The following is a 26396-nucleotide window of genomic DNA, read 5'->3' as shown; positions in this document are numbered from 1 at the left end:
TTATTTCACAAGGATTAAGATTTAAGGCTACGCCTTTTTTTACAATCTGTCCTTGGGAGAGAGAGAGAGAGAGAGAGAGAGAGAGAGAGAGAGAGAGAGACAGACAGACAGACAGACAGACAGACCTGAGACAGACAGACAGACCTCCGTGTGATGGATGGGGGGGGGGGGGGGGGGGGTTACGAGCGTGTTTACGTGTTTCGATCTATCTTATTGTAAACGTGAGTGCCTTGCATAGCACCAAAGCACAATGCTTTTCTTCAACTTCTGCACAACACACCAAATAATCATCGTCTTCAAGCAAACTATAGCCTTATTCTTTCACTACCCCTTGAGAACCTTCTGTTAAGTGGGCAGGCAAAAGGAAAAAAATGGAACAAATGGAAAACTGTGCGCTTCATCGGGTAATCATTGATTTTACTGCCTCGTTTCCATGCAAAGCCTGCATTCTGGGGAAATCAACGTCTGAATCCATCACGTGTAACGGACGTAATTGACGAGACCTGTGGTTTTTACACTTCTGGCGAAGTGGCAACAGTTCTTTAAGTCTTGTGCTCAAGCTAACAGAGAAACGAAAACCCACAAATCGCAATGTGGGCCTACATTATTTTTCTCATGCTGTTTAGCGTAATGGTAAACAAATGAAGTCTTTCCAGCGATGAGCACATAGTCTTGGCCTGTCGCAGATCCCATTTCCAAAGATTTTGCCATCTTGAGGTAAATTACGAGCAAAGCAGTTGAGAAAAATCGCTTCTCAAAAGACCAAGCAATGTCAAATTGAACACGAACACCGAAAGACGTAGGAGGAAGAACAACGAATAAAATGTCATGCGAGGTTCATTGCAGGGTGTAAAACAAAGCCCTGACAGAAATTCTTTGATGCAACCACTCGCACGAGACCTTGCATTGTAAGTATCATAAGAAAGGCAAGCCTAAAATTCAATTGAAGTAGACCTTTAAAGTCAGTTACCCCACAGTACTTCGTTCTAACCCAGAAATGCTTTGATGATGTTGACAAGGATCTATTAACACAGAATCTTTGTTGAGGACTTTAACAGTAAGTGTGTTAAGGGAGGCCTCGCTTATTCTCCCCTTAGTACCCGAAATACCTCACTTCGTTCTAAACCAGTTTTGGGAATGTGGTCACGGACGTACCAACACAGAATCTTTGATGAGAATTTGAACTGTGAGTGTGTCAACGAAAGCAAGATTAGATGTCCCTCCAAGTCCTCAAAAGTTCGTCATTTCGTACGTCCTTCATATAATTATGGACATGCTTTGGGGAAAATGGACAGACACTTGCTATCACAAGATCATGAAAAGTTATATTGTTGAGTGTGTGAAAGACAAGACTTCGTCTTCATGCTTAGACTCCGTTGCTTCTAACACCGTTCTAATCCGTACCTCCGCGTCCAGACTTCCAATGGATGTGCACAAGAAGGGTGATCAGTTTACATGTTAACGAGTGCACGCCCTAGCAACGGCGCCCCCTAAAATCTGCTGCAATGCTAGGCTGCATCCAAAACTTGCTACAATAAGAAAACATGCACGGTAAGTCTCCTGGAAAAAAACTTGTTTTGGTTCCGTTCACAATGCATTATTCATTGCAACTTCTGCTGGTAAACACAGCATAAGGTGTAAAGTAAATGTACGCTTATATTTTCTATCGAAAGAAAGCAATAAATAAGTGCTGTGGTTTGTTGATTGAGCTGCTAGCCGTAAATTATACTCAACACTAGGTTTAAAAGCCTAAAATACACATGCTGTACTTGTCATAACCTATTGTTGTGTTCTCTGGTGCATCAGCATTCATTCATCTCCATGTAGATAAAGTTTCATTGCCCAAAGTCCATCCGCTCCCAAGAATTTGAATTTTTACCATGAACACCCAAGATTTGCCGGCTGCGGGCTGCAACACACACGGCTTCTCAGCAGGCTGCATGCTGCAACCATTGTCGGCTGCGTGCTGTAACAGTGCGTTTAGCAATTAAAACATGCAATATTGACCTTTTGGACGGAAAATTGCACACATGATGACATGAAAAGTTGCCAATTTACTAGTGAATGCTAAAACAAGTTCTCTCGGGTGCATTTTAGAATGCTAAGACACAAAAAACCTTTGGTTAAGGTTACATGTGAAGAAAATGCAGGAGGAGAGGTCGGTGAGGATGTTCTTCCTCTTCTTCTTTGTACAAAATTGTATAGGCGTAGATAAAAAATGTCCACCAAAATACCCGTGTGACCTGGAATAATAGGCCGTGAAAGGTGGATGCAGCGCCTAAATAGTAGTAAGAATCTCCAATTAAGAAAATACTTGCATTCACTCACTCACAAAACATATACTGCCCAAAGATTGCTAAGGATATATAAAATTCTCTATACCTCCGTATCTCGCAAACCAGTGAGAGCAATGAAATCATATTTTACAAGCTTCTTTTTAGAAATGTCACCTTACATTTCGATGATTCTTGGGTCGATTAATTTGTAGATAATAAGAATTAAGTAGATCGAAAAATTAAACGTTCTGCCCGGTGATGCCAATATTTACCGGCCAATTTTCGTGATAGTTTGTGAGTATGTTATACAAATACAGATGCAGTTTTGTTTATAAACAGGTAGAAAAATATTTTTTCCTGTTAACTCCATAACTCATTGTTTAATTTATATACATATCAAGTAATTAATTAAACATTGTTAGTGAAAGACAGCAAAATACGGAGTACAAGTTCATACAAATTATCTCTCACAATAGAAATACGCCAAGAAAAGAGGGAGGAACCAGAGTAAACAGAATCTATTCCACCCCCGCCCCCCCCCACCCCCCGTTGTATGTGTCTGAATCAGTCATACGGTTTGAACGAATAGAACGAAGTGAATGTGATTCCCAACTCCCACCCCCAGTGCTTAGAAAAAAAAGTAACCCCTAGCTCACCCCCGCACTTCCCAGAAACAATAAATATTTTGTTTTATGATAATTGTTGCCCTAAAGATACTTATTTTGTGTCACCTCATTTATTTACAGATGCCCAGTCATTCCCAGTTGCAGACATACTAAAATGGAGCAGCACCTAAAGTACATGTGTTGGCACTGCCATGAAAGATTTAATAAATTCGATGTTGTAATTAAGCCCAGTGAGAAGGAGCACTGCAATGAATCACTCAAGATGCGGATCTTGAGCTTAAATTCTGAAACCGGAAAACCAACCTACTCAACAAAAGACTTTAAATTAATACCATCAGACATAAACAAACCGAAAACAACGCATACAGATCATGAAATTGTTGCAGCCCGCAGCCGCCAACTCAGCGGTAAACTATTGCAATATGCAGCCACCCCTTATTGCAGCCCGCAGCCAGCAAAGTCTTAAAGTGTAACTAAACAGACATTTTGAAGTGTCAGCTTTACTGAATTGCTTTATGTTTTGTTCAAGTATAGACCTGTAGAAGCGATACTGGACGATTTTTCCAACGTTTACTGTGTTTTCTGATTTACTACGATTTTTTAAAAGTGTTGAACCCATTTCAGATTTACCTGCTTATCTGTTCTTGATTTGATACTTCCAAAGAACAAGTGGTACTTTGAGTTCCGGTTTTATGTTTTAACCAATCAGAATTTGGTTCCTAAATAAAATCGTCTGCTGCCTGTCCCAGCAGAGTCGGCAACAAGCACTGCTTGCCACATGTGTGATGTTACCAACAGAAATAGCCATAAATTGGGCAAGGTAGCAATGCAAATGAATTGGATCTAACTAATGTGCTTGTACTGCATCTCTGGCCTTTGAATTCACTCCAGTACTGGCTCAGCGTGAGAGGCAACATCCTGTCGAAGTCGTAAGCACGAGGCTGACTGGGAGATTATTATTCGAAGAGCATGCTGAAACAGATTGTAAAAATAAATATTTTACATGTTCTCGACATTTCTGTTGATCTTTCCTTAACTTTAATTGTTTCCTTGATTTAAAACCCTAGGGCTTGTATTTTTATTTGTGATACTAAGCACGTATCTTTTCCACAGTATCTGATCACTTCACACTTGAATTTTGGAATGATGAAGTGGAATTATTTCTGGATCTAATTTATTCCTTGTTCCCCCCCTCTCGATTCCTTTTTTCGCCACATATGTATTGTCGTGTAAGGGGGTAGATGTGTGTACTGGCTGGTTTTTTTATTTCGTTCAGACACAGATGATTGGAAAAAAACTTGTCAAGGATTTCAGAATTTAATAGATCTGTTCGAAGTTTTTACGGGATGGGTCCTGTTACAATACAGACTGAATGTGCGCAAGATGAACTTTTGATTAAACATACACACACACAAATGAATCTCTTGATTTTGTTATACGGCGAATGTCCAGTTTCCACCACCACGTCTGTGGTATGTTTTTATACTGTTTGATTGAATAGACTGACGTGCATTCTCTCGCAAATGTGCGCGCGTGTGTGTTTGTCTGTGCCTCAGACTTATTAATCAAAGATGATGTTGCACATTGCAGATCTATGCGACAGGAGCAAGTGGACAAGACAGCTACATTTGTCTGAGCGAAGATCCAACGGTAAGCTCTTTTAGCCGAAGACAGCGAGCCTGGGTGCATGCATGCAAGCTTCTATCATGTTCGTGTGAGTGCTGCAGGGCTATTAGATGCCTTTTCATTATTCTTGATTTGGAGATCCATGCAGGGTATTAGAAAGTGCAGAATATACACGTTTGAACAAATACGATGAGTGTTTGCTCTGAAAAAAAGAAAAAAACGCAACAAACAAACATTGTATTTGTTTAAAGTATCACAAATATTTATTACCTGTATCTGCATGTTTTGATAATGATGAAGGGTAAATTACTTTGACGTGTGCTTTTTTTTTTAACCACACTGATAACGAATGATAGAAACACAGACACACTTAATAACATATCCACAAAAATTGTAACAATAAATGTAAGCTGAACAATGCCTGCAACTCATTTCAGGCCTCAGAAGTAAGTAATTATGAGATTCAGACAGAGAGAGAAAGCCCAACACGAAACCAGTTGACATTTTTTATTTCATTATGTAATATTAAAAACACGACAACAACGTATTTCCTGTACTTAGTTTCGTGCAATTATGGATTGCAAAGTATGTCTAATTGAGTGGCATAAAGAGGCACAGTTGCATGAAAAACCAACTCGGATCTTGACTAGGATCAGGATTTTACATGGACACAACCTAGAATTTAACATCCTGGGGGGAGGGGGGTACTGCGCCTTTCACATCAAGATGTAAAGATCTATTTTAAATAATACTTATTAGAAGGGAACAAAATCAAACAAACTACAACAATCGTTCTGAGGGGAGAGAATTACCTCTTCCCAAGAAATTACCTCCCTTGCTTTTCTTGTTGTGACTTATGTAGAGTAAAGTGAATAGAAAGTGAATCAGTCAGTAACAAAAAAAAACCACAACATTTCTTAAGATCAATGAGGAGTCTTGAAGTATTTGTCAATGTTAATCTTGTATGCATAACAAACAATATATTACGGATTGATAATTAAAGAAAATCGTCTCTTCTACAGGGTTGACCCCCCTAAAAAGGACACCCACAACCATGCAAATTACTTCTGCATCTGTTGAACCAATTATTTTATATATGGTATTCATTATCTTCAGTTTATGTTCTGCCTTTCCAGTAAGTGGCAATTTTGTAAATTGAATGGTCTGACTTTTGTGCAATTTTAATTTTTTTTTCTCCAAATTCGGGGGTCGACTAAACAGAACGAGTTTTGACATTGAGCGGTAGCCATTTTTACCTAATTTAAACCCTTCAGGCTTTTACCTTTTTGATTATTTTGAATGTCTGAGTATGTAAAAACATCCCCTTCAACCCCCAGGCTATCGATGACCTGAAGAAAGCATGAAGTTACAGCTAGGTTCAGGGCAATCCTCAGACACGAAAGCGTTGGTGTCATTGGTGATGCAAAAGTTAGATAATTTAACCTACAAATTTGCCACTTTGTGAACTGCACATGCATAAAATCAAGTTTAAGTATGCTGAATATGAAGTTATCCAGTCAATTGGTGTAGAAGTTATAGCATTTCTGTCAGTTAACAGTATTTAAAATCTCTAAAGTAAATCTGACATATTCGAAAGTTTTGCATAAACACCCAGACAATTTTTACGATATTCTCCTAAGCTTCTCCACTTCTCAGCCCTGTCTTGGAAATGAATTCGAATAAGGCAGTCAAAATAACTTAGTTTGGAGCACCCATCAATCAGAATAAGCATTAACTTTTGACACAGGAAATATCTTCTACCGAAAGCTCTCCTGGTTTTATTCTACATTTTTCCTGCATAATGGTAACAAATTTAATGATAAATCTAAACAACGAAGTGACTGTGGTAAGATGAACAAAGTTAAAAAAAACAAAGGATTACTGTAAATGGTTTACGAATCGAAATCTAAACAAGTTTTAATGATAAGTAAAATGATAAAAAAATAAAATAAAAAAAAGCTAACGTCCTCGCATTTGTCCAAAATTATTCCATGTTTAACATGGGAACAGAGGGATAATTGGTCTAAAGAATTTTTAAAAAGGAGGGTTAGGGTAACCCTAACCCTCTTTGGACTATCTGTATGCAATGCCCGCTATAGGTGAAAGACTTTTGTGGAAGCCATGGAAGAATGCATCGCTGTTGTGCTGGTTCAGCTTGAGGTCCTGTCCTAGCGAATATCCTGCACACACAAAAACACGACTTTTTAAGCCACTTATGTTGCATTCCGTGACATAGCTTTGTTAAAACCGTGTGCCTGATAATAATGACAGATTTTGTTGATATACATTTGTTTTAAGACACCCCATATAATATTGTTTGACAATCTCTTTCAACATAGTTTACGAATCACCAATGTGTATACAAACGCAAATAACCCACAGGTCAATAAATTACTTTCCATGCAGAGAGAGAGAGAGAGAGAGAGAGAGAGAGAGAGAGAGAGAGAGAGAGAGAGAGAGAGAGAGAGAGAGAGAGAGAGAGAGAGAGAGAGAGAGAGAGAGAGAGAGAGATTAAAACTAGAAAATGTGTGCTATATAAAACAAGGACAAATCACTGTCAAATCTTTGCTTGTACCTGCATGGTGTTTACTGCGCTATATGCACAACCTGTTTTATTTCATTTAATTAATTTTTTTTTTTTTTGGGGGGGGGGGGGGGGGGGATGTTTTGTGATGAGGGTTTTTTCAGAGCCTTTACTGCTTTAGTCATTGAATCCACCCGACTTCGATTTATTGTTCAGTGATGGGTAATTGTGTGACCAACTATGTAAGTTAGTGATTGTTCTGGCTTCATACAATGACATTGCATTAATTTTATAAGTGTATGTGTGTGTGTTTCAGGCAAAAGCTGATATTACAGTCCTAGTTGTATGCAGTACCTCTGCTTCTTCGTTCAGGAATCAAAGTATACAATCTAAACCGATTATTTTGTTCAATAATGTTCAGCTTACCATCCTGAAGAAGGCAGTAACGTGCCGAGATATTGATTATAGATATTAACGTACCTAACCTGGTTACTGGTGTGTTTTCTTTTTATTTCAATAATGTAAATGTGTGACAACTTGCAGGGTACTTGATGGTCAGAGCAATTTTTCTGGCAAAAGACCTTAATTAAGGCTTTTATGGATCAAAGAAAACTTTTGTCATGGTGCACAAGTCAATCAATTTGGTTGATAAATAATTTGTGCTGCATTTTCCCTGGTTCCAAAACGTAGTATGTATTACCACATGTCCTTACCTGTCATTGGCATCACATGATTCTCTGCAAGCAGTCTTTTGTGGAAATACGTCATTTAACACTTGCACTTATAGTAGGTGGCTGTGGAACGGTAGACATGCAACGACAACGAACAACAAAAGACAAAGTGTGGAGTACACTCATTTTTCTTAACATACGCTAAGTTTCTTTGAGAATGCTCCAAGTGAAAATCAGGGGTTCCTAGGCCTGATATCACAATTAAACAGCTTCTTCTCAGAATCAGGAGGAAAAAACTGTTATATGGCGAGATGTCGTGACAAGAACAGACAGCAGCAGCAGCAACAACAACATTGCTAAATCGTCGCTTTAACAAAATTTCATGTTTAGCATCGCAGACAAAGCACGGCTACTGATCCGACCAAAGCCACACTTCATGCACGATGGGCACATTGTTATGGCCAGCTTGTTAACGTGCGCATTGTGTATGTTTTACATAGAATTGAATGTGTTTGTCATCTATCCTAGTCGTTTGATTTAGAATAAAGCAAACTTATTACAATGACGATTTTCTTCGGTTTTTGATGAAGGATTGGCATCAAGACTTTTCCTATTTTCCAACTCTGCCACCATACACTGGCCGTTCAGGTCTGCATGTCGACCACATGGTGTGTGATCAGATTTTTCGGACATGTTCACAATGCTTACATGACCACCAAATGGAAAATCAGTTGGTATTTGTTATGTTTTTGTGTTAGCACAATCTTCATACAAGTAAACAGAAACAGTGCCATCATGAGAAAAAATGCTTCTAAGTCAAAATACATACCCCCTTTTTCGTATTGTGTAAAATATACCCATACATTCTGGACATCATATTTTTATTTTTTTTCACAACAATGAAACCAAACTTTGGCATATGTTTTAGCACTATATTCACAATAAAACCTATGAGTTTGAAGGCTGCATCTTGTTTTGTTTATTTTTGAGAATTTTTTTGCAAACCCATGCAAATGGCCAGTTTCTGGGGAGAGACTGGGGAGATAATGGCCAGTATACTTACTTACTTACTGCCTTTCACGCCTGGTGGCGTGTAGGGCAGCGACAATGGCCAGTATAGAAAGAGTTAATAAGTAAACTAATGTCAGAAGTAGGTATTTACCTTGTTTGCCTTCGCGTTCTTGATAGCCCGCTGCAGCATTTGTATCACTTCCCTTGACATTCAAAACGCCAATGTATTTCTGAAAGGAAAATAAAGATATTGACCGAAACATCACACAAGTGGTATATCATGCTAGGTTTTGTTTACAGTGCCTGTTCTACGACCACATCTGATTGTAATTTAGATAAAGAAAAACTGTATCCATTTATTACTTCTCTATTTGTGTGTGTTCGTGTGTGTGCAGGGGCGGATCACATCATTTTTAAGGGGGAGTTTCCAAATTTCATTTAGGGACAATTTGACGACGCGAAGCGTTTAGTTGAAGACGCGAAGCGTTCAACCTCCTTGGGGGGGGGGGGGGGGGGGGGGGGTCCGACAAATGTTAATAAAAACAAGGAAAATGGATCAATCTGAGCCAAGAAACATCCCCTAATACACCTTCCAAAAAAGTAAATATATTAAGAAGAAAAATTTTAATAACAACAAGGACAATTGAACGATCTGGCGCAACCTGAGCAAACTAATTAGCCAACTTCTTTCCAAAATCGTCACTTAGAATACAAAGGCCGGCTCCTAAGTGGTCCGGAAACCCCGGAACCCCCCTCCGGATCCGCCCAGTGTGTGTGTGTGTGTGTGTGTGTGTGTGTGACCGATGACCTTCTCTAAATTCTAATCGTTGCGTTTGCATGGTAATAAAGTTTTAATACTGGATATGCCCATGAAAAAATATCATTTCTTGTTCATGTCATTGTGTGTGTGTGGCCAGGACCGTGACTTCTGCTTGCCTCAACGTCTTCAGAAAAGACACAAAATGCCAGCAGGCGTATGTTCTTGGAGCACTCAGTATGCCGTCATCTGCAAACAAATAAATACAAATTATTCAATTGTGTAAATAAAGAACAATCATTTTAATATTACAACAAAAAATTCATATAACTGTAGTCTTCACCAGAGACATCCACTACACTATCTTTAAATAAAACTGCCGTACAAAATTGAAATACTATAAAACTTACCCCCACTCAGATCTATTTGGGATTATTCAAGTTTCAACCATGTAACGATGCCGGTTTGGACAGATCGGCTAGTTTGCCGCTGAAACTGAAATCAAAGGCGATCTTCAGAACTATTTCTAATCTTGTATTTGTGATTAATATAAAATACTGATCTTCCCAATAGAAGCTGATGTGTATACACATGACCAGGACAAGGTATTTTGTTACAGGGCATTTACGCAGACGTCGCAGTTCAAAATATCGTTTTAGATCTGATTTTGTACAGCAGCCTGTGTGATTCAGAATCGTCTGCCCTTTTTCGGTTTAACATTTTATGGACGATTCCTATGAGACTGCTCAATCATAACTGATGACAAATTCAGAAACAGATGATGGTTTCAAGTAGGCTACAGTAATGATCGATTCGTTAAAAATGTCAAGCCACTCGTCGATCATTCACACTCAAAGAACCCAAGCCAAATCTGCTCTGGTTCCGAGCAGCTTTTTCCAACTGAGACCCTAATTGTTACGCATCTGCCGCGAAAAGATAGACCACAAACAAGCGGCACTGTACCATGCTTTCGTTTATGTTGCTAAACAGATTAAATGTGCATTGTAAATGTGCTTACAGCAAAGAAATTTATGCATCCTTACTTACCACAAAAATACTGGTACCACATTCATCGCACTTGTGTCTTCTTACCAAAACATATCGATATGTTTGTTTACGATATATTGGTAATTACTAACCGTTAACTATTTTTCAAAAATCTGAAATGACTTTTAAGAATCAAAGAAAGATTCGCTAAAACGGTTGACTTCAGAAAATAAGCAATATTTTTCTGAACCATGAAATAAAAATCGAAAACTCCGTTTGATCTTTTATTTTGGTAGATTGATGACAACAGCCGGAACTGAAAGTACCAGAACCAAAAATTAAGGGCATTAATCAGGTAAACTAAGAAGATTGTCGTTCCTGGCGCGCACTTCACATGTCCGTCAAACAGTGTCCGAGTGAGAGAAAAAAAATTTTTTTTCGCAGTTCGACAGTATATGAGGCCCTTCTTCATATCAAAGTGTAAAGGTTGCTGAACGATGTTTTTCCTTTTTGCTTGTTTAGTTACACTTTAAGTACTTGCATGTGTTTGGCTACTGTGTTAGAAATACAGCACACCGGACCGTAATATTTCTGTCACTCGCACAGCAATGAATAAGTTTGCTATGGAGTATACAACAATCTCCCAAATTTTCATAAATTCTGGTCGACAAGACAGAATTGTTAGTATTTTGAACAAAAAGGTTGTAGAATCCACACAAACACGCCTTCTTGGCGCGTGAGCTCGCATCTGAGTAAAAGTTGAAACAAAGGCAGGTTCAACCAACATCTTACCCTTCCTAAACCATACTATTCATTTTGAAATACAATCTTATAAAGGCGCCAGAGACAGTTTTGTAGAGACACATACCACGCGTATGTTGTTATTGTAGCAAGTTTTGGGTGCAGCCTAGCACTGCAGCTGATTTTAGGGGGCGCCGATGCTAGGGCGTGGAGTGTCCCCCAGGGCCATGCTCGACATCGTTCATGACCTTACACGTGAAGCGCGTGGGCAAGCAAATAGAGGTTTTTCTTCTTTACTTCCTTTCTTCCTTCCTTTCTTCCTCCCGTCCTTCTCTCCTTCCTTCCTTGCTGTACTAATTCTTCCCTTGATTCCTTCCGTCCTTCCTTCCTTCCTCTGTACCTTCATTCGTTCTTTCCTTCATTCTTTTATTCCTTCCTTCCTTTGTCCCTTCCTTCCTTCCTTTTTCGTCTTTTCTTCCTTCGACTCTCCCTCCTTCTCTGTGTTTTTCTCCTTTCTTTCTTCTTCCTTCCTCGCATTCTTCCTTTGTTTCCCTTCTTTCCTTTATTTTCTTCCGCCTTTTTTTTCCTTTCAGTTCTCTGTCCCTGTTTTTTTGTTTTCTTTCTTTATTGGTCACAGTCTTGGTTTCCTTCCTAGATCCTCTCTTCTTCCTTCTTTTCGGTACGTACGCCAAACTCTGTTTCTCACTCTATTTCTTCTTTGATGAATTGGGTGGGTTTTTTGCTCCTTCTTTTCTTGCTTTGTTCTTTCCGTGAGGGTAACCTCACAAGACTATAATTGTGACCCTCCACCACGAAATGAGTCGCATGTCACCTTTGCAGATGTGATCGGGTGGAGTGGAAGGGGGAAAATAGGCCAGGAAGCATAAATGAGACGCCAAGACAGAGGTTGCGATAACGTGACTTTTAATTAACGTACACCAGAAATAATGGGAGAGACGGGACTAACTCCCTACACAATAGGTAACTGAGGATACGCTTCACGCCTTACGGTCTTAAACCATCGGAGCGTGACACACTGACAAGGACCGATAACTTCACAAGTTACTACAGGGGGCGCTACGCTATCTATAACGTCACACAGGATGTGACGCGCCCGCAACACAGGACACGCTATTACAAGACAAAGAACTAGGCTAGCGCGGGAAAACTGGGTCTCAACGGCGAAACAACGACACTGACGCTATAACGCCACTAGGATAAAATAGCTACATACATACGTGCACACCATAGCATCATTCATACGATCAGAACATATTATAGACAAGCAAATTTCAATATAAAGAAAAGAAACAACATCTACTTACAGTTCACTCCTCAATGAAGAACTAAACACACACGAAGTTACGGCGGGACTGTTCAACACATCGCCGGTCTGAATCACTCACCTCGCTGATGGTAAATCAGCTAATAAACCACAGGTCAAAGATGATACTCACAATCCAGCACAGGCTATCTATATTTTAAAAGACTGTGTCACACCAACACAAAGAACTGTTTCAAATAGAACACCGGTCTCAAGGCTAAAGCGCACTGACACGTCTTCACACTTCGAAATCACCGGTCAGACTGACCGAACTCGCACTGTCGGGGGTGGATGCGCACGCACCCGTTAAAGGATTAACCAATTAAAACGCAGCATCTACGCACAAAGACATACACGCATCACGGAACAACGACCTACACGACACCGCAGAACAAACACATACACGCATGGTCAAGGGGAATAATTGGGGTAGGTAACGAGAGAAAGGAACAAGAGTACGTCAAATCGCCACACGGCTACACATGATTTTCATATTTTTACATTTTCCTAAAGAGTTTTTTTATGCTCTATCCAGTGGTGAAACCCGTTTTAGAAAAGAGCGAAAACTGTTTGAGTTATAAGCCTGTGACTAAGGTGACCCTCACACTGTTACCAGACACTCCCCGGACTTATATTAAGCCTAGCGCAGAACCGCGCGAGGTGACATGCGACTCATTTCGTGGTGGAGGGTCACAATTATGACATCGTATCCTTATCCTTATATGTTGTTCCTTCCTTTGTTGCTTATGGTCTTTGTTTTGCTGTGGAGCTTCTTCCTTCTTTGTTACAGTTCTTTCCTTTCTCCTTTTTATCAAGTATACTCCGCAGCTTCCTCCCTTTCTTTCTGTTATCCTTCCTTGCTTCCTTGCTTGCTTCCTTCCTTCCTTCATTCCTTTCACACTTCCTTCCTTCCTTCATTCCTTTCACACTTCCTTCCTTCCTTCATTCCTTTCACACTTCCTTCCTTCCTTCATTCCTTTCACACTTCCTTCCTATCTCTTGTCTTTCCTTTTTTTTCCAATCTCCGTCGGATCCCTTCCTTCCTTTCTTTCTTCCTTCCTTCTCCTTTTCCTTTTGTTTTTACTTCGTCATTTTCATTTCTTAACACGTACTCTCTTTATTTCTGTTCTCTTCATCACTCTTAGTAGCCTGCAGGTTTCCAGTCGACCTTAGTCTGAAAATGTGCCCCCTCCCCCCCCCCCCCTTTCACCTACCCCCCTTTCTTCCTACGCTCTCTCACCTACTTCCCTCTTCCTACGCTCTTTATTCTCCCCTTTCTAGTTCCTCCCCTCCCTTCACCCTCTCCGGTTATACCCCCCCCCCCCCTTCTACATCCCTACCCCACCCACTCCCTCCCCTTATTCCCCTTCTACCTACTTTCTCCCCTTATCCCCCTCTACCCTCCCCTCCCCCTATACCTACTCCCTCCCCTTATTCCCCTCTCCCCTTATTCCCCTCATCCCCCTCTACCCTATAGTGTAAAATCTTCAATCTACGGTACGTGTTGCGCCCAAGCATATAACAACACACAAATACCTGTGGTCAACCGTGAACTCTGCTCAGTTCGTTCGATGATACGCACACATGCCCCATCTACGCAAAACCACCAGCCAACTTCCGTTGTCAACATGTGTGCTTTTGTGGAAATGCGTTCATGATTTTGGAAGAATTACACTTTACCGCTATCGATTTAGGTACGTAAAGTTTTGATTACTTTATGTAATTTTCAATCGAACTAGAGGTTCTGGCATTGTTTCCCCGGTGTGTGTGTGTGTGTGTGTGTGTGTGTGTGTGTGTGTGTGTGTGTGTGTGTGGGCGAATGTTTGTGTGTGTGTGCCTGTGCGCGTGTGTGTGTGTGTACTCTGTTTAAAATAATTATAGAGGTGTTTTGGGGTCTACTTGGTTGGGTAAGGTTAGGGCCCTCCCCCCCCCCCCCCCCCCCACCGCTCTCTCTCTCTCTCTCTCTCTCTCTCTCTCTCTCTCTCTCTCTCTCTCTCTCTCTCTCTCTCTGATTGAACAATCTAACTCATGGCTGATTCATGACTTAAAGAATAATCACACTTTAAAGAAACCATGCCCTTATTTACTGTACAATAAAAACCTTGGATTAGAAGACAGGGTGCAGTGTCATTCTTTAAGCCGCCATTAGTATAATAAGGCTTACTGGATTTGCTCTGTCTGCTTGTTTGTTTGTTTGTTTGAGGCGGGCGGGCGGGCGGTCGATCGGTCGGTGTTTGTCGGGTAAGACTTGTATCTCTGGGTCAATTAAGCTCAAATTTCGTGAAATTGTTAGGAATGGGGATAGACGGGTGTATGCAAACAATTACATTCCTAACAGTAGCCAAACGCAAGATATTAGCTTTTAACGCTTTTACAAACCGAGCCAGGGGACAAAACCCACTGACAGACTCTTACGTTTGCGGGAATTCCCGCACCCAGAACTCCGAGTTACTTCCCTTCGAGTCTCGTTCTATCATTGACAGCATGCGTTGGATTAGAACTCCGGACAATAACATGTGTTGACCTTAACGGGTCAAGAAGCCCGCACTTGGTAATATGGGGTGGGACATGGATTTTTGATCGAGACTTCATGTAAATCTCAAACACCATAGATCCTTCATAACGACCGATTTTTGAAGAATTATCCCGTAAATAAACAAATAAATAGTGACGTCATTTGAACTACACAGTAAATATGTGGTTGGTTGTAGACGACCCACTTTTGAATTAAAGAAGGCATTTTACTTTGTTTATTTCTATTTGGATGGCGTGGGTTCTGTAGAAGGATACTTTTTATGTTGAATATTTCTTTAGAAAGTATGGGCCGTTCATGAGTAATATCACTGGTACTGTGAAGGTGAAGTGACGCAAAAGTGTGTACGTCATTTACTCTGGAAAGAGGCGGTAATGAGTTACTTCCCTTCGTGTCTCGTTCTATCACTGACAGCATGCGAACATGCGTTGGATTATTAAGCCGCCTTGTAAAGGGTGCTTACTGGATTTGCTCTGCCTGTTTGTCCGGGTTTCAGGTGTTTGTTTGTCTACCATGTCACCACGTGTAAAGAGCTCGGTCAATTTTTTTTTATTATTATTTATTCATTTAATTTTTTTTTTATTAATTCTTTCTAAAATTTATTTATTTACTTTAAAAAAATTTGTTTAAATAATTTATTCATTCAAAAAAAAAATCTCCCTCCCTCTGTCTGTCTGGCTGTCTGTCTCCGTGTCCCACACCCATATTACCAAGGGCGGCTTATTGACCCCGTTAAGGTCAACACTTGTTTTTATATTTAGTCAAGTTTTGACTAAATATTTTAACATCGAGGGGGAATCGAAACGAGGGTCGTGGTGTATGTGCGTATGTGTGTGTGTGCGTGCGTGTGTGTGTGTGTGTGTGTGTGTGTAGAGCGATTCAGACTAAACTACAGGACCGATCTTTATGAAATTTGACATGAGAGTTCCTGGGTATGAAATCTCGGAACGTTTTTTTCATTTTTTTGATAAATGTCTTTGATGACGTCATATCCGGCTTTTCGTGAAAGTTGAGGCGGCACTGTCACGCCCTCATTTTTCAACCAAATTGGTTGAAATTTTGGTCAAGTACTCTTCGACGAAGCCCGGGGTTCGGTATTGCATTTCAGCTTGGTGGCTTAAAAATTAATTAATGACTTTGGTCATTAAAAATCTGAAAATTGTAAAAAAAAATAAAAAATTATAAAACGATCCAAATTTACGTTTATCTTATTCTCCATCATTTGCTGATTCCAAAAACATATAAATATGTTATATTCGGATTAAAAACAAGCTCTGAAAATTAAATATATAAAAATTATTATCAAATTTTTTTTTTCGAAATCAATTTAAAAACACTTTCATCTTATTCCTTGTCGGTTCCTGATTCCAAAAATATATAGATATGATATGTTTGGATTAAAAACACGCTCAGAAAGTTAAAACGAAGAGAGGTACAGAAAAGCGTGCTATGCAGCATAGCGTAACCACTACCCCGCTCTTCTTGTCAATTTCACTGCCTATGCCGTGAGCGGTGGACCACGAGTATACGGTCTTGCTGCGTTGCATTGCGTTCAGTTTCATTCTGTGAGTTCGACAGCTACTTGACTAAATATTGTATTTTCGCCTTACGCGACTTGTTTTCTCTCTTACGGCAAGGCACGTTAATACGTCCCTGTCCATAATCACGATTTTTTGTGGTTTTGGTATTTTGCCAGATTTTGATAGATAGTTTTATCAAATGAGCAGGGTTATCTGTCAGAAATAGGCCATGGCAGTTGCGTAACGAGGCGGGTTTGTACTACAGATCAATTGCAGCATCATGTAAATGTCTTACTTGAAAATGGGAGTCTCGCTATCGAAAATTAAATCATTTGATTGGCCCAGTTTCTTCTTTCCGTAAAAGTCTCAAGTTTGTGAGAGTAAAAAAATTGATAGATTTTAGCCGTTTTCCGGTTTTAAATAAAGCAATCGAAATTACGCTAATTGTGGGAATTAAGCCTGTCTTGTTTGTGACGTTTTTCTCAAAACGTTTGTTCATGCAACAATTTCCAACGCTTTAAAATACTATGGCTAGTGTTGAAAAGATATGCAATTTTGAAATGTTGTGTGGTGGTTGGTGTTATAGTTGTTTTTAAAGTATTATACAGGGTGACCCAAAAAAAGAGTACCCAAACAAAACGTCATAAATTGAACAAAAATAAAGCAATCTTCATAAAATTTATTTACACACACAAGTAGCCTCTGCATGATTTGCACAGAAAATTTTAGCGTTCTAGCTTGTCTTTCAGGAAAGTTATGCTCATTCTACAGAACATGCTCCAAATGGCCTCCCCCGGATTTAAATCCCCCAGATTTCTATCTTTGGGGGTTCCTGAAAGACAACGTCTACAGGAACAACCCACAGACAATCACAGAACTCAAGAGAGCCATCACAACAACCATTCGCAGAATCTCGCAACAGGAGTGTGTGCGGGTGATTGATAACTTTGCGCGGCGAGTTCAAGTTTGCCTGCAGCGGCGCGGAGGCCATTTGGAGCATGTTCTGTAGAATGAGCATAACTTTCCTGAAAGACAAGCTAGAACGCTAAAATTTTCTGTGCAAATCATGCAGAGGCTACTTGTGTGTGTAAATAAATTTTATGAAGATTGCTTTATTTTTGTTCAATTTATGACGTTTTGTTTGGGTACTCTTTTTTTTGGGTCACCCTGTACATCTAAAACAACGTTTTATCTTATTTGATAAAAAATAAAACACCTAAGATTTACATCCTAATTTGTTTTGGAGAAAATCACACACAAAAATTAAATCAAACTGTTCATACATTTGCATACATTTTTCCATATCTAAAGTTTTAGGCAGAAACAACCCCAGAGTTAAAAAAAACAATTGACAAAAATCATTACCGTGTCTCCCCTCGCAGATCTCAGAGATACGCACAATCAACGATAATGACATGGGGTTGGGGTGGAGGGAGGTGACCCAAACTGTCCCCCGGGGGACACTGTCAGGTAGGGGGTCAGAACGGGGTGTAACACCGGCGTCTGCATTGATCTTGTGTTTCTTGGCGAGATATATTTGCCGGGAAATATCGAACATGCATCGACATCGTGCAACAAGAGACACGTACATTGGCGAGACAAGCACTCTCGCTTATAATATAGCTTGCTCTTTATAATAGCAGTCTTGGTGCTGAGCGAGAGCGAGAGAGAGAGAGAGAGAGAGAGAGAGAGAGAGAGAGAGAGAGAGAGAGAGAGAGAGAGAGAGAGAGAGAGAGAGAGAGAGAGAGAAAATCAATGTCCTACATATATCTGCTCTCTGTGAATATTGGGAGTAATTGTTGATGATTTGATTTTATAATTTTTCACAAATTAATTCATAAAATAAATTCCATTTTAAGCAGTCAGGCTTTGTTTGTTTGTATGTGTGCAAAGTGGATGGGTAATTTTCTTGAAGCAGTCAGGCAGTTGATTGTGTGTATTTGTCTTAGTGGAGGGATGGTCAGATCACATGACAAGCATGGACACATCTGAGTTGGTGAGCTAAATGGTTTACAAGGTTTTTTTGTCTCAATATTTCAAGCTTTTATTTAATCTCATCACAGGGTGCCCTCTGGGGACATGGGGATGAGGAATATGTTTAACTAATATAGCACGTACAACAACAACAAAGGCACAGCAATTATTTAACCATAACGTTGAATAACAAGAAATATAGCACCTGGTCGGATTAAGGGAAGGATTGTGCCTTTATAATGACGGTGGCAAGTAGGAGCGGTTCTTTATTGTTTCGCTCCAAGTGGGTTTTGCTCAATGATGAGAGTTGCTGTGTGTTTGTGTGTGTGTGTGTGTGTGTGTGTGTGTTTGTGTGTGTGTGTTTGTGTGTGTGTGTTTGTGTGTGTGTTTGTGTGTGTGTGTGTGTGTTTGTGTGTGTGTGTTTGTGTGTGTTTGTGTGTGTGTGTGTGTGTGTTTGTGTGTGTGTGTTTGTGTGTGTGTGTGTGTTTGTGTGTGTGTGTGTGTGTGTGTGTGTTTGTGTGTGTGTGTGTGTGTGTTTGTGTGTGTTTGTGTGTGTGTGTGTGTGTGTGGTTGTGTGTTTGTGTGTGTGTGGTTGTGTGTGTGTGTATGTGTGTGTGTGTTCTTTATTGTTTTGCTCAATATTGAGAGTTGCCGTGCAAATGGTCCTTGCGGAAGACCTGTGGGGTTGCTTGCTTGCATGTCCCCTTCTTGACCTTCTCCATCATTTCCCGGTTAGTTATTCAGCTGGTTCTTAACCTTGTGTCCGCCAGATGTGCCTCTTTTGGCCGACGGAACCAACGAGTAGCAGTTCTGGAGGCGAGGGAATAGTGATCGAGAATAGTAGTATTAAGGTGTATTATACTTGCTTAGCAGAGTGATATTCTTCAGACATATTTAGTATTTTAGAACTTATTATTATAGAAATATGATTACATAAAACTTGTCATTTAAGGTCATTTTTTTAAGCTAGTCTAAACTGACAGGGAAAAAATGGGTTTCGCTTAGTCTTAACTCAAGTCTGAAGGAATTTGCATATAACAGTACCGGTAAATACTGTATACATTTTATGAAATGCAAGATGGCATACACTTGTGATTTCTATCCTCAGCTTGTTGAATTCCAGAGTCAGCCAGAAGAAAATATCGCATGATATCAAACGATTTATAGAACCATCTGTGTTCTCTTCTGACACCCATTATTTCGATTTCTTAAGCTAACAGTACTGTCCCTTAATATTTGTTAACATGTTTTGAAACCACTAGAACTTTCACAACTCAGAACACTAGTTAGGGACACTGAACACTCTGTACAGTGGAGACCTTTCTTTTAACGAACAAAAGAGCTCACAAAAATGTTTACCTTAGAACTGGTTATTCCCCGTTGCACCTAACAAAAACTGACACAAGTTTGGCCTTTAGAAAATACTTCGACGGATAATATCACAAAACAATGTCTGTTGCGAATGAATATCAATAGTATCCGATACTTTCACAGTTTGTCGCAACACCAAGACCCACACATCTTCAGTTCCGTGAGAAATTTGTGAGTGAGAAAAATGGGACCCTTCCCTTCCCGATGGCACATTCAGCTCGTAAACTTGTCCTTTCGACGCCAGTTTGGCAGGGGAGTGGGTGCTTCCCCCCTAGGAGGGTCCCATCACTGACCCTGGAGCGCTCAACTGTGAATATAATTCATCACTACCAAACTGAGTTTGTTTGATTTCTGACGCCCGCAGTTGGAAAACGTGGCCGGCAAGCTTGTCCAGACCGGGTTGGTTTAAAAAAAAAATTTTTTTTTTTTAAAGAAATCAGCAACATTGAGGTGATCTAAGGAAATGTAACCAAGAAGGGATTTCGTTCTGCATCGGCAGTTTGGCGAATCGCTCAAACCTATTTCAAATCGCCGACAATCTTGCCGTCATTTCCGCAGAATTGCCGAACTTTTTTACGGCGGGGGAAAGGTGGCGCCAATTCCAGTACTGCCTCAAAATGCCCCAAAAATTGCCAAAACTGATATGGCCTACACGAGAACATTTCCGGGAGAGAAAAAAAAACGACAGCAGACAGACACCCAACAAGAAATAGTTTTCACTTAAAACGAGTTATGAGAATTAAGATGAAGAACTCAGTAATCGTCAATTGTTTTGATATTTTCCGGAGAATGGTAGTAATTGGGATAACGCAGTCGCATTAGTTACCAGGAAAATAAAATAGCAGGCCTCCATATATCAACACATTTCACGGGGATGTTTATGAGCTCTAGAAATAGATTGTTCAGTACTCGTTAGTAAGGCCAAGGGAAAGGAAAATAATTTCCGAGACTTCAGTCCATAATCACGTTCTTTTGATTTATCTTACATTTTGTCATTTTATTCTTTTTGTTGGTTCTTTTTGTTTTTCTTCTTTTCTGCCGTCGTTCTCCTCGATGTCTCTTTGGTTTTTTTGTTTCTTTCTTTTCTGGTCATATCTTTGTGCTAGCAGCAATCATCCCTCAAAATGCAATTTCCTGTACATTATTTTTTGTTTCAAACTTAAACTTCTCACACATTATTTATAACCTATCATTTTTGTTCTTGCTGGTGATTGAATAAAGGCACCTCAAGATGGCAGGTGACCTGAAACTCAAGAAGCAAATCAGCCAGCAGAAATAAAAGGCGTCGGAGACACGAAAATCAATGCTCCAGTAGTTAGAAGGAGAAAGAAGGATGGATGGGGGTGGGGATTGGACTTCGTCGATTGGGAGGGGGAGGGGGAGGGGGGAAGAGAAGGGGAGAAAAGGGATGGAGGGTATATGAATATAAGTTCTACCGAAGGTATGGAAGCCGAATACTTTAGCATAGCAGTGGGTGGGAGGATGAGATGTTGGCTAAAAGAATTGAAATATATTGAAGAAAGGGAAGAAGAAGATTTAGCATAGGAGAGGCCTGGAGGAGGGAGGGGGGAAGTAGGAGGTATATTAAAGGTGTGGAGGCCGAAGACTTGGTGTAGGAGAGGGTGGTAGGGGTAGATGGTACGAGGAATGAGAGGTCCACTGAAGGAGTTGAAGGAGATGTTTGCTTAGGAGATGAGGGAAAAGGGAGAGAGGTCGGAAGCAGAAAACGTAGCATTGGAGAGAGGATGGGAACAGAAGAGAGGGGTGGGTGACCAAGGTCTGCTGAAGGGGTGGAAACAGAAGACTCATAGAGGAGGGGGGAAGAGGGGGGGGGAGATAAATGGGAAGTACAGTTAAGAGATGGAAGCACATGAGTGGATGGGAGGAGAAGACAGGGGAGAGAAATGAGGGGCGGGAGCAAGGAAGATTAGGAGAATGGGATGTCCAGTGAATAGGTGAAAGCAAAAGATTGAGAATCAGAGAGGAGGTGGGCAGAGAAGGAGAGGAGGAGGAGGATGAAGAACGGATGGTATAGTATGGAGGGGGGGGGGGGGGGGCAAAGACTAAGCATAGCAGAGCGCGTGGGAAGAGAAGAGAGAGTACAAATGGGTAGAGAAGTGAGCAGTCTACTGAAGGGGTGGTAGTCGAAGACTGGGCATGGAAGAGCGGATGAGAAGTGGAGGGCAAGAGGATGTCGATGAGAGATGGGAGGAATACTGAAGAAGTGAAAGCAAAAGAATGTACATGGGAATAGGGGTGGAAGGGGGAGATAGAGAAGAAAAGTGGGTAGCGAGAACTTGAAGGAACACAGGAGTGGGAGACACAGTTCAAAACTTAGCGTGGGGAACTGGGTGGAACAGGAAGAGAAAGGAGGAGAAAGTGGGGGTAGAGAAGTAGGAGGCGCATTGAAGGGGTAGCAGGAGCAGCAGCAAAGGACCAAGCATTGCTGCACAGCATCGAGTTCTGCAAGTCTGCGTGGCTGTGCTGGGAGCCATCGGGTAGGTGGGAACGGTGCCAGACTGTGTGCTAGCAAACTTGGGCCACTAATCATGTTCGTCCCAGAGAACACGCCCTGTCAGACGACTTGCAGAGCCAGTGGGCATTTTGGCAAAGGGAAGCAGGAAATTTATGCTGGACTTTATGGTCTGTGAAAAGAAAAATAGTTGAGCCACAGAAATATCACAGATAAAGTTGTCTTTATATTTAATGGCGGAGGAAGAGAATTCATGCTGGATGTAATGCTCTGCGAAAAGAAAACTGTTAAGAAATCGAAAGCTCACGCTGTGTTGGAAGAACTGAATTTATGCTGGACATTATGTACTGTGGAGAGAAAAATAGCGAAGTTATATAAATACCATAAAAACCAGTTTTCTTTATTGTGGTGTTAGATGTGGATTCAGAACTCCATCGATTGATCTGGTTTTTATCGATTGTTTCATGGAAAGATTTGTAACGCGTTCTTCGAGCAGGAAATTGTGGTAAACAGGTAAGATATATATATACCAAATGTTGTCCGTTTAGATTGTTTTGGCAGCATAGAATTTGATTCCATTACACACAGGGGTCCAGACCTCCTCTCCTTACTCCTTCTTTATTCGTGTTTTTTATTGTTGCTGGATTTTTTTCTCATTTTTTTCTTTTCGGTTTTCTTTTTTTTTTTCTCCATCTTTTTGAAAACGAAAGCAAGATGGTAAAAAGGCGTCTTTGATACAAAGGTAAACCTTGCAATTACAATGGCCGTAAAATTCAATATATTCATTAAAACGTGCATGGATCTTTCTTAAAATCTAGGGTTCCCGATCACTCACTCCACTGTCTTGCTCCAAGAATATTTTCCTGACCTTAATAATGTTACTTTTCACGTATCATGGCTAGGATTAAAATCTATAGAGCTTAATATATCTCCCGCCTAGAGCAGTCTGAATTTATAAAACCGAGCATATAGCTTTTAAAAGCAAACCGCGTCACCTCTGTCGTAATTTTATCAGAATGTGCTATATTTACAATGTTTTATTTAGTAGGTGAGCTATTTTGACTACTATTCAGAAAGTAGGGTATGCTGGTTTTGTTGTTTTTGTTGATGCTGTTTTTTTTTATCAGCAGATCATTAATATCGTTTCTTTTTATATTTAGTCAAGTTTTGACTAAATATTTTAACATCGAGGGGGAATCGAAACGAGGGTCGTGGTGTATGTGTGTGTGTGTATGTGTGTGTGTATGTGTGTGTGTGTGTGTGTGTGTGCGTGCGTGCGTGTAGAGCGATTCAGACCAAACTACTGGACCGATCTTTATGAAATTTGACATGAGAGTTCCTGGGATTGATATCCCCATACGTTTTTTTCATTTTTTTGATAAATGTCTTTGATGACGTCATATCCGGCTTTTCGTGAAAGTTGAGGCGGCACTGTCACGCCCTCATTTTTCAACCAAATTGGTTGAAATTTTGGTCAAGTAATCTTCGACGAAGTCCGGACTTCGGTATTGCATTTCAGCTTGGTGGCTTAAAAATTAATTAATGACTTTGGTCATTAAAAATCTGAAAATTGTTAAAAAAAATAAAAATTTATAAAACGATCCAAATTTACGTTCATCTTATTCTCCATCATTTGCTGATTCCAAAAACATATAAATATGTTATATTCCGATTAAAAACAAGCTCTGAAAATTAAATATATAAAAATTATTATCAAAATTAAATTGTCGAAATCAATTTAAAAACACTTTCATCTTATTCCTTGTCGGTTCCTGATTCCAAAAACATATAGATATGATATGTTTGGATTAAAAACACGCTCAGAAAGTTAAAACAAAGAGAGGTACAGAAAAGCGTGCTATCCTTCTTAGCGCAACTACTACCCCGCTCTTCTTGTCAATTTCACTGCCTTTGCCATGAGCGGTGGACTGACGATGCTACGAGTATACGGTCTTGCTGAAAAATGACATTGCGTTCAGTTTCATTCTGTGAGTTCGACAGCTACTTGACTAAATATTGTATTTTCGCCTTACGCGACTTGTTAATTCCTTGTAGACGTTTTCTTCCGCTGCACGATTGATACTTTACTTTTCTGCACTGAGGTTTTAAAATAGATAGATTAACGTTGACATGTTGGCGGATCAATACAAGAATCGATGCCATTTCATTGAAGTGACAGTGTTGTGTCATTAAGAAATTCTGTTTGATGCTTTCTTTCTCATCAAAGTATTATTACCTTTTGTGGCAACTGAAATTGTTTAAGATCTTCACGAATCAAGAAACGTCTGGGATTGCCAGCTAAGAACACTTACCTTATTACGAATTCCTGCTTATATTTACAAAAATAAAATAAAAATAAATCTTCCTGATCATCTCAAGCACTGTGTCGGGATATTCCCAAAAATTCAAGAAAAGGTGGGGTTTGTTGTTGTTGTTGCTGTTGTTGTTGTTGTTGTTGTTGTTGTTGTTGTTGTTGTTGTTGTTGCTGTTGTTGTTGTTGTTGCTGTTGCTGTTGCTGTTGTTATTGCTGTTGTTGTTGTTGATGTTGATGTTGTTGTTGTTGTTGTTGTTGATGTTGTTGTTGTTGTTGTTGTTGTTGTTTACATGTCTTGTATGTTGTACATTCCGTCGTCAATAGCTTATACGCAAAAACGTGGTCATACTTTGCGTTTTATTCTGCGAGAACGTCTTTCGGGATAAATGAAAGAAGACATCATCACACGCTTGAACAACCGGTTTTGAAAATGAGAATGACCGCTATAACTGAAACTAATCCATATCTGAAGCCAAACGCATTCATTGCAAAGTTTTCCTCTTTGGGGACAAATCGTTAAAATGAACAACTAGACAGACTATCAATGAGAATCGGACAGGTAGCCGGGGGGTCAGTGAGAACACGGAAATGGTTTTTCTTCCGACTTTGGACGAAGGTATTTGAACGTGTCCTTTTTATATTTAGTCAAGTTTTGACTAAATATTTTAACATCGAGGGGGAATCGAAACGAGGGTCGTGGTGTATGTGCGTGTGTGTGTGTGTATGTGCGTGTGTGTGTGTGTGTGTCTGTGTGTCTGTGTGTAGAGCGATTCAGACTAAACTACTGGACCGATCTTTATGAAATTTGACATGAGAGTTCCTGGGTATGAAATCCCCGAACGTTTTTGTCATTTTTTGGATAAATGTCTTTGATGACGTCATATCCGGCTTTTCGTGAAAGTTGAGGCGGCACTGTCACGCCCTCATTTTTCAACCAAATTGGTTGAAATTTTGGTCAAGTAATCTTCGACGAAGCCCGGACTTCGGTATTGCATTTCAGCGTGGTGGCTTAAAAATTAATTAATGACTTTGGTCATTAAAAATCTGAAAATTGTAAAAAAAAATAAAAATTTATAAAACGATCCCAATTTACGTTTATCTTATTCTCCATCATTTGCTGATTCCAAAAACATATAAATATGTTATATTCGGATTAAAAACAAGCTCTGAAAATTAAATATATAAAAATTATTATCAAAATGAAATTGTCCAAATCAATTTAAAAACACTTTCATCTTATTCCTTGTCGGTTCCTGATTCCAAAAACATATAGATATGATATGTTTGGATTAAAAACACGCTCAGAAAGTTAAAACAAAGAGAGGTACAGAAAAGCGTGCTATCCTTCTTAGCGCAACTACTACCCCGCTCTTCTTGTCAATTTCACTGCCTTTGCCATGAGCGGTGGACTGACGATGCTACGAGTATACGGTCTTGCTGAAAAATGGCATTGCGTTCAGTTTCATTCTGTGAGTTCGACAGCTACTTGACTAAATATTCTATTTTCGCCTTACGCGACTTGTTTTGTTTTAATCAGAATATCGGCTTCGCTCGAATCATTTTTCACTGTACGGGATGTCACAAAACATCACTGAATAACAGAAGCCTATTATTGCTTTTCCTGGTTTTGATGAAGATTTTTGAACAAAACGTTTGGTTAGAATGCAT

At 39.9% G+C, this 26396-nt stretch overlaps 1 protein-coding gene and 1 long non-coding RNA gene across 3 annotated transcripts in view; one reads left to right on the top strand and one right to left on the bottom strand.

The window, feature by feature from the left end:
• LOC138959231 (Golgi-specific brefeldin A-resistance guanine nucleotide exchange factor 1-like) overlaps nucleotides 1–26396 on the top strand; it is a 273649-nt gene that overhangs the window by 129129 nt on the left and 118124 nt on the right. The window lies entirely within an intron of this gene.
• On the bottom strand, nucleotides 5023–10607 carry LOC138959227 (uncharacterized). Of its 2 annotated transcripts, XR_011453667.1 has the most exons (5): nucleotides 10539–10607; nucleotides 9902–9986; nucleotides 9671–9740; nucleotides 8886–8964; nucleotides 5023–6708 (listed from the first exon to the last, which is right to left on the bottom strand). It is a non-coding gene; the product is annotated as an uncharacterized lncRNA (long non-coding RNA). The 2 variants fall into 2 exon arrangements; XR_011453666.1 differs by lacking the exon at nucleotides 9902–9986 and having other exon boundaries at nucleotides 10539–10580.

The sequence above is a fragment of the Littorina saxatilis genome, linkage group LG2 (genome assembly GCF_037325665.1).
Source record: "Littorina saxatilis isolate snail1 linkage group LG2, US_GU_Lsax_2.0, whole genome shotgun sequence".
Lineage (NCBI taxonomy): Eukaryota > Metazoa > Mollusca > Gastropoda > Littorinimorpha > Littorinidae > Littorina > Littorina saxatilis.
Note: the sequence above shows the minus strand (reverse complement) of the source record. Positions and strands in the feature narration are given on the sequence as shown.